Source organism: Pongo pygmaeus, chromosome 12 (genome assembly GCF_028885625.2).
Source record: "Pongo pygmaeus isolate AG05252 chromosome 12, NHGRI_mPonPyg2-v2.0_pri, whole genome shotgun sequence".
NCBI classification, from domain to species: domain Eukaryota; kingdom Metazoa; phylum Chordata; class Mammalia; order Primates; family Hominidae; genus Pongo; species Pongo pygmaeus.
In genome coordinates, this window is record NC_072385.2 from 120,365,068 (window position 1) to 120,374,659 (window position 9,592).

The 9,592-nt window shown below is 37.2% G+C and overlaps 1 long non-coding RNA gene across 1 annotated transcript; it reads left to right on the forward strand.

Moving 5' to 3' along the window:
* Positions 1 to 1,557: 1,557 nt before the first annotated feature.
* Positions 1,558 to 5,442, forward strand: LOC134737816 (uncharacterized). The gene is made up of 3 exons (XR_010123137.1): positions 1,558 to 1,688; positions 1,776 to 1,897; positions 4,348 to 5,442. It is a non-coding gene; the product is annotated as an uncharacterized LOC134737816 (long non-coding RNA).
* Positions 5,443 to 9,592: the final 4,150 nt, after the last annotated feature.

The following is a 9,592-nucleotide window of genomic DNA, read 5'->3' on the forward strand; positions in this document are numbered from 1 at the left end:
AAGAGCTCTAAGTAATTGGCACACAGAAAAATAAGTGCTTAGATCAAATATTTTTAAAGAAAAAGCAAGCTGTAATGTCTTTCAGTTCACATGACTTTACTATTTGAAAAATAAAAACAGTTTTAAAGATTATTGGTAAAATACAAATGTTTTCAAAATGTAAAGTTGTGGTCTAAATTATGTTCAGATATTAGGTTTGCTAAATGCTTTAAAGTCACAAACTGCTTCTTTGGCTTTTGAAAATTGTTCAATTTGCCTGCTTTACAGTTTGGTAAGGCCTGAAGACATATGAAACTAACCACGCCCCCAACTATGCTGGAAAGAATCAGACCTTATATGCACCTAGTACGTAATTAAAATAACTTACCAGGTTTTACATTAAAAGTAAAAATTGCTAAGAGTTACCATTATTACATATAATTGTTATACTGAGACTACTGAAAATAGATTTATATTCAGGGTATGTAAGGAAAGTTAAATGTGATTTTAGTAAAAGATTATAAAAAGACATGACAATGTAAATTTTTGCCTAGTTAGAGGGTTAAAGGATTGTCTTAAATTAGATAAGATAAAGCTGAATGTTTAAAAAATATATGAAAGATTTGTAAAAATTAATCTTAGCAAATAAATTCTTTGTGTGAACATATTGACAAGATTCAAAAGAGTATTATATGGTTTTTCTGTAAATTGAGCATTGACATAAAAACACAAGGTTTTCTTAAGGCACTGATGTGCTTTTTAACAAAAATTTGTAAAGGATTATAAAAGGTTTATAGGAATCTCACCTCATGGTCAAACTGATTAAGATTGGATAGAATTATCTATAAGGTTTCATTTAAAAATTGGGGTTAAGATTGTTAGTAGACTAATGCAAGGGTGAAATTTGGCTTTCTCTCCCTTGAACAAGATTTTTATGTAATAGTAAAGGATAATGAATGATTTTTGTTTGCCTTGTGAATGAACTACCAAAAAAGAAGATAACAAGAAACAAATTGTTTGGAAAGTTAAGTCTTCTGTCTTAATGAGTAAAGGTTTTTGCCTTGTTTTAAAATATTTGAGTCATATTTTGGCTAAATAAAAAAACTTAAGGTAATCTGGAGTTCTATTTAATAATATGAAGTGTTTAAATCTCTAAAATATTTAACAGTCTTCTGCAAATCAAACTTCAGCTTCAAAAGTTGTGTTTTTTCTGACCCCTAAACTTTTGAATGCTACAGAGGCCCCTGGAGCATCCAAAAGAGAGGTGAACAGGGCTATTTCACATGCTGAGTTACATGGGATTGCCAAAATAAAAATAAGGTTTAATCTTCTTCAAGTTATATTTAAGTGAATAATATTAATATATGTTTCAAAATTGTATGGCATTTATAAAATTCTAATGTCTGTGTATATGCTACCAATCATAGTAAAGGATATAATGTTAAGTTATTGTAAATCGCAGATACAACCTAATTTCTTTGTCAATCATGTTTTTTACTGTAACTCCTCTGGACATTTTGTAACTCACAGACAATTGCTGTCTTGCTTGATCCTTTACAAAAGATGGTTTCTAATCAGCTATAGGACTTCAGCAGGTGCTGTCAAATGCAGGTTTCTGATAACTTTGGATGTTGTGATGATGGGATAGAGGAAAAATGTACAGGACTCATGAAGAGCTGTGATGTTCATGAATATCAAGCAAAGCAAAAGTAAGTGGAATGAACTAAATAGAAAACTGAAGTAATCCTTTTTAACTTTTTGTTTAAAACATTGATGAACCTTGTTTTATTTTTCAGAGTCAAGGAAAATTTGAGCCATCTGCAACTTTTAAAAATTGAGTAAAGTATATTCCTGTGAATGAAATTTGAAGGATAGTTGTTTCTCCTTACCTGGTTTCTCCAGAATTTGGAAACTATTTGTGAGTATTCTTAACTTATGGCAATATAGTTATTTGCATAAGTACAATAAGAATCCATTTTCTTTTGCAGCAGGACACAATTGGACAAAAAAAAATTGTTTTATCAAGGGTTTGACTAGAATGATGTGCTTTCCTTTAGGGAATTAAGCTTAACTTACAGAGCCAATATAAATCCCTTGGGAAAACTGGCCTCATGCATTGTCTACAAAGTCCCTGTATGAGGTTCTTGACCTGTGGTGAGTAAAGAATGTCACATTCTAACAGGTCTAGGAGCCTCAAGCTATCTTGGGACCTCAGGAAGAGAGGAATTTACCTGACTCACAGATATTTCAGGGCAAAAACCCATTGCTGGGCTTGGCTTTAAGAGGTCTTATCTGAGATTCATTGTGAAACAGAGTTCCCTCAAAGCCAATCTAGAAAAGCCTATGGGAAAATAATTAGTCTTGCTGCACTTTATGCAATTAATCAGGCCAAGTATAAGACTAAAGTTTATTTTGCAAACAACTCAGTTCTGCTATAATTTTTTTTTTTTTAAATAAAGACTGGAGAGAGACAACTTGCGTTTCAAAACTTATAGACTAGTCATTAAATTCTAGTCTCAGTAGTAGTTTAAGTTTTTGTCTGTATTTTAGATTAACCCTGTGAATTAGTCTGTTCTCAAGATGCTAATAAAGCCATACCCAAGTCTGGGTAGTTTATAAAGGAAGAGGTTTAATTGACTCATAGTTCTGTATTGCTGGTGAGTCCTCAGGAAACTTACAATCATGGCAGAAGGCACTTCTTTACAGGGAAGCAGAAGACAGAATGAGCACTGAGTGAAGGGGAAAGCTCCTTATAAAAGCCATCAGACCTCATAGAACTCACTCACTATCACGAGAATAACATGAGAGAAACTGCCCCCACGATTCAATTATCTCCACCTGGCCCCACCCTTGACACATAGGGATTATTACAATCCAAGGTGAGATTTAGGTGGGGACAGAGAGAGAGCCTAACAATATCATATCTTCCCCTGGCCCCTACCAAATCTCATGTCCTCCAATTCAAAACACAATCATGCCCTTCCAATAGTCTCCAAAGACTCAACTCACTCCAGCATTAACCCAAAAGTCCAAGTCCAAGATCTTGTCTGAGACAAGGCAATTCCCTTCCACCATTGAGCCTGTAAAATCAAAAGCAAGTTAATTACTTTCTAGATACAATGGAGGTGAAGGCATTGGGTAAATACGTCTGTTTCAAATGGCAGAAATTTGCCAAAAAAGGGGCTACAGGCCCCATGCAAGTCAGAAATCCAGTAAGGCTTCCAAATCTTAAAGCTCCAAAATGATCTCCTTTGACTCCATGTCACATATCCAGGTCACGATGATGCAAGAGGTGGGCTTCCACAGCCTTGGGCAGCTCCACTCCTGTGGCTTTGTCGGCCCACTCTCTGCTGCTTTCATTGGCTAGCATTGAGTGTCTGTAGCTTATCCATGGGCACGGTGCAAGTTGTCAGTGAATCTACCATTGTGGGGTATGGAGTATGGTGACTCTCTTCTCATAGCTCCAATAGGCAGTGCCCCAGTGGGGACTCTGAGTGGGGGCTCCAACACCACATTTCCCTTCTGCACTGCCTTAGCAGACGCTCTGCATGAAGGCTCTGTCACTGCAGCAAACTTCTTCCTGGACATCTAGGGGTTCCCATACACACTCTGAAATCTAAGAAGAGGTTTCCAGATCTCAATTCTTGACCTCAGTGTACCCATAGCCCCAACACCACATGAAGCCACCAGGGGTTGGGACTTGCACCCTCTGAAGTAATAGCCTCAACTGTGTGTTGGCCCCTTTTAGCCATGGCTGGAGTTGAAGCAGCTGGGACAGAGGGCACCATGTCTCAAGGTTGCATAGAGCAGGGGGTGCTCTGGGCCCAGCCCACAAAACCATTTTGCTTTCCTAGGCCTCCAGGTCTGTGATAGTAGTGGCTGCTATGAAGATCTCTGACATGTGTTGGAGTCATTTTCCCCCTTGTCTTGGTGGTTAACATTTGGGTCCTCGTTGCTTATGCAAATTTCTGCAGCCAGCTTGAATTCCTTCCCAGAAAATTGGTTTTTCTTTTCTACTGCTTTGTCAGGCTGCAAATTTTCAAAACTTTTATGCTCTGCTTCCTCTTGAACACTTTGCTGCTTAGAAATGTCTTCTGCCAGATAATCTAAATCATCTCTTTCAAGTTCAAAGTTTCATGGATCTGTAGAGCAGGAACAAAATGCCACCAGTCTCTTTGCATATCACCTTTATTCCAGTTCCCAACAAGTTTCTTATCTTCACCTGAAACCACCTTTTAGCAGGCATAACTATATCCACCAGTTATCTGGGCATGTCAGCAGCCTTGGGAATTTTGAGCTGTCTTTACCCCCTTGTTTCATGTTGATACATGTCTTCTAATAATCTGATTTGTCTCTTCTCACCTTTAGGCCATCAAACTCCAAATGTTCATGCAACTGGAGCCTCATATTATGGCTGCCATTTACCAGAGACCCTTAGATAGGCATATGAGAGAGATCTGACTGCTCTCTTTCCAAAACAGCTTACCTGTCAGCAGAAAGCAGTTAAGAGTGATCACCATCCTTTTCCTAAGGGCAGTGTACCTCTTGATAGGGGAAAATTAATTGTGGCAGGAGGCAGACAAATGCCTAGGAAGATAGGGGCACTTCTCTGGTAAAACCCTACCTTCAAGCCAAAAACAGCCTGAAGACTGAAAAACCAGACTGCTGGTTCCTGATGAAAAACATGACCTGGAGTGAGAAATTCTGTTTCTGTTTTCCTGTCCTTTTCCAATTGGTTATTTCTGAATTATACTTTTTAACCAATTGAATGTTGCTTTTTCCAAGACTACCTATGGCCTGCCCCACCACCATCCTGTGCCTACAAAAACTCCAGACTCAGCCATTCTGGGGGAGAAATGACCTGACTGCAGGAGTGGGGGACCACTCCTGTGTCCCCTCTCCCCTGAGAGCTGTTCCGTTGCTCAATCAAATTATTCTAGCATGGTACTTGTACCAAAAGAGAGATATAGATCAATGGAACAGAACAGAGCCCTCAGAAATAACACTGCATATCTACAACTATCTGATCTTTGACAAATCTGAGAAAAACAAGCAATGGGGAAAGGATTTCCTATTTAATAAATGGTGCTGGGAAAACTGGCTAGCCATATGAGAAAGCTAAAACTGGATCCCTTCCTTACACCTTATACAAAAATTAATTCAAGATGGATTAAAGACTTACATGTTAGACCTAAAACCATAAAAACCCTAGAAGAAAACCTAGGCATTACCATTCAGGACATAGGCATGGGCAAGGACTTCATGTCTAAAACACCAAAAGCAATGGCAACAAAAGCCACAATTGACAAATGGGATCTAATTAAACTAAAGAGCTTCTGCACAGCAAAAGAAACTACCATCAGAGTGAACAGGCAACCTACAGAATGGGAGAAAATTTTTGCAACCTACTCATCTGACAAAGGGCTAATATCCAGAATCTACAATGAACTCAAACAAATTTACAAGAAAAAAACAAACAACCCCATCGAAAAGTGGGCAAAGGACATGAATAGACACTTCTCAAAAGAAGACATTTATGCAGCCAAAAAACACATGAAAAAATGCTCACCATCACTGGCCATCAGAGAAATGCAAATCAAAACCACAATGAGATACCATCTCACACCAGTTAGAATGGCAATCATTAAAAAGTCAGGAAACAACAGGTGCTGGAGAGGATGTGGAGAAATAGGAACACTTTTACACTGTTGGTGGGACTGTAAACTAGTTCAACCCTTGTGGAAGTCAGTGTGGCGATTCCTCAGGGATCTAGAACTAGAAATACCATTTGACCCAGCCATCCCATTACTGGGTATATACCCAAAGGATTATAAATCATGCTGCTATAAAGACACATGCACACGTATGTTTATTGGGGCACTATTCACAATAGCAAAGACTTGGAACCAACCCAAATGTCCAACAATGATAGACTGGATTAAGAAAATGTGGCACATATACACCATGGAATACTATGCAGCCATAAGAAATGATTAGTTCATGTCCTTTGTAGGGACATGGATGAAACTGGAAATCATCATTCTCAGTAAACTATCGCAAGGACAAAAAACCAAACACTGCATGTTCTCACTCATAGGTGGGAACTGAACAATAGAACACATGGACACAGGAAGGGGAACATCACACTCTGGGGACTGTTGTGGGGTGGCAGTAGGGGAGAGGGATAGCATTAGGAGATATACCTAATGCTAAATGACAAGTTAATGGGTGCAGCACACCAGCATGGCACATGTATACATATGTAACTAACCTGCACCTTGTGCACATGTACCCTAAAACTTAAAGTATAATAATAATAAAATTAAAATAAAATAAAATAAAATAAAATTATTCTCCACCCTCCTCACTCTTTGATCATCAGCATATCCTCATTCTTCTTGGATGTGAGACAAGAGCTCAGGACCCACTGAACTTGTGTACAGAGAAGGCTGTAACATCATGCCCTCTGCCCTCCCCTGGCAGATGGTAGCCACCCCATGTGACAGAAATGTTGGCAGGGCTGAGCCATCCCCGAAGCTGCGGGCCAAGGTGCGGCAAGGGTATTGTCAGCTGGGTGTTTCCAGCTGGTGAAAGTGATTAAGATAAGTCCTGCATCAATAGCAGATTAGATATTGTCTGTTCTATGTATCTCACATGCAATAGGCCCTGTAAAATAAATTTTTCTGTTATTGTCTACAGAAAAGCTACCCTCTACTGTGAATATACATAGGAAAATGTCCTCACCGTGACATATCATGGGTGGACTAGGAAATCATCATCTTTCATATGAAGATTGGAGTCTATAGATATGCAAGTTTACACATTTTGTTCCTGGTCAAATTAATCAGTCAAAAAGTTTGAAGATTGTGATATTCATATTTGAGATTTTACAGTTAAAATCAGTGTATAATTTCCTAAGAGAAATAGTAAGATATGATGAAAAAAATGCAAAGATGTTTTGAGGAAAACCCCAGACAATATTAAATATCTGGGGTCTGTAATTTTTCCCTAGAAAAAGCATGTTATAAATTATCCATTCGTATTATCAGTTTTAATCATTTCCTTTAGTTTAGATGGACAGCTTCCTTTTCTCACAACCCCAATCCTAATACTTTTGAATACAGGCAATTTGTAAAGACATGCCCTGAGGAAAGTTATATTAATGCACCATGCTTTCCTAGTATTTAAATCAAAAAGAGCCTTCTATTATTTGACAGAAAAGTAATGAATAAAATAACAGCAGGATGAAAGAAACACTTTCTAGGAGGATATAGCTATTGATGACATAGAAATAACTTCCTATCTTTGACAGTCAAAGTCGTTCACAGTTAAAAATCTTATAAATGTATTTTGTGGGATTAGAGATGAAAGAACTGATTCAGTTCCTACTTTGCTGAGCTGTTTTTGTTTTATTCAGCTTTATCGACTTCTTTTTCCTACACCTTCTCCCCTAGATTATTTCTTTCAACCCTCAAGAATCAGCTCCAGTGTCATTTTCATTCTGAAAGCTTTCTATTCCTCCCTAGGTTGTACCAGTTGGTTCCTCTTAAATTTGTGCTCTTATGTCACATAATATTTCCTGTATTGCATTTGTATTAGCCAATGTCCAGTTAGGAAAATACACACAATGCTACTTCTTTCAAATGGGAAATTGAATACCAGGAACTGATTTTAATGTGCTGGAAGAACTGGATGAGCAAAAGAAGGTTAAGTTCTCTCACCAGTTGGTAGCTGATTCAAATCTAATGATTAACCAACCAACTGAACGGGAGATCAAGTAAAAATGTATCATGAGCCGAGAAAGTATTATCTCAAAAAAGATTGCCCAAAGCGACCAAACTAAGTTAAGGCAAAAATACCAATGGCTTCACTTTACAAAATGGAAACTCTACCCTTAGCACAGTAGTCATTAGCATACTTGAGTCTTCCTCCTCTGAGTGTTCCATCTCAGAGATATTAACAAATTTAGACAGAATGTCCAATGTAATTAACATAGAATAGAGCAGTGTGAGCTATTAAGAAAATTATTCTAATGTGTATGAGCTTTAGAATTAGAAAGGTTGGTTGGTTTGCTCTATTCTTTAAACTCAAATGAGGAAATAGAATTTCTATCTCACAGAATTGCTGATAAGATTGGAGAACATAAATTCAAAAAGAATAGTACATAGTGTGTGCTCAATCACTGAAAGCTACTCTTTATATTACTATTTTTCATTAAAACTCTGTTTCCTTTTGCTCTGATTCTGTCTTTATAAATTACATTTAGGATGATTCATTTACTTTCTGGATATGTTGATTCTGATCAACTATAGCCATATATGTAATTATTTTGACACATAGATTATCTTTTGATTTCTGCTTATTTAGATCTCCTTCAAGCTATAACCAACATTTTAGAGTGAACTGAGAACCTACCCTACTTTTTGGGTGGCCCTGCTTGATGACCAAATCTAGGGTATGATGAATTCACCTAATTAACCTACCTTGCACAGAAATGGTGACAAATCTGCCTGCTTCTTTTTCTTTGCAGACATCATCACCCCATTTATTCTTGACAAGTTGCTCCCTTTTGTTACATTCAAATTTCATCAGTATCTAAGATTTCTTTCACATTAGTGTGATTTTTTTTTTTGTTTTCAGGGCATGCCTATATGGTGATTAACACTGGCTTTGATTAAAAGAAATAGAGACAGAAATTTTATTTTTAAAGATTAAGTAGCTTTTTACCAGTATAACAAAATGTACTTTTGCAAAATATCAATTATTTACCCACAATTAATTAAAAATAAATAAAAATACTTCAAAACATCCTGTACAAAAAGAGCATACACATTATATTTACTTAATAACAATTTTAGACGTAAAATGCTTTTAAGAACTTACTACACTAAAATGTTCAAAACCAAAGGACAAAAACATTAGTTGAAACACTCTTTGCAAAGATTATAACAGTGAAGAAATTATGACAGTGCAAGTGATCTGACCTAACTGACTTCAACTTGCCTTTAACTTCCAAGCTGCCCTTGTTCATTCTTGGGTGTAGGTTGAACTAACTTTGAGAAGAACTTAGTTTATAGTTTAACATTGAAACAAAGATGATAACATCCCCTCCCCAAAACGAAACCCACTTTACTTGAGGACCAGATCATCTCTGTAAAACTAACAAATTATCCACAAGATTAGAAATTATGGCTCAGGAGTCATGCAGCCAGAGACCACAAGATTCCTCATCTCTCTAATTATTCCTGTGGCTAACATTACTGTTGTAAAGCCTAGGATTTACCTTCGAGATATTTTTCAGAGCCTGTATTCTGATGGATAAGCCAGGATCACCCAGACTAATAAACTAGTTCATCTGGTCTTGTAGTCCCCACCCAGAAACTGACTCAGTGCACGAGAATAGCTTTGACTCCCTGTGATTTCATCTCCAACACAACTAACTGGCATTCCACGTTCCCTGGACCCTCTCCTGCCAAGCTATATTTAAAAAACCCTACTCTCCAAGTTTTTAGAACGGCTGACTTGAGTAATAATAAAATTCTGGTCTCTCTTTTAGCCAGCTGTATGTGTATTAAACTCTTTCTCTATTGCAATTGCCCTGTCTTGATAAATC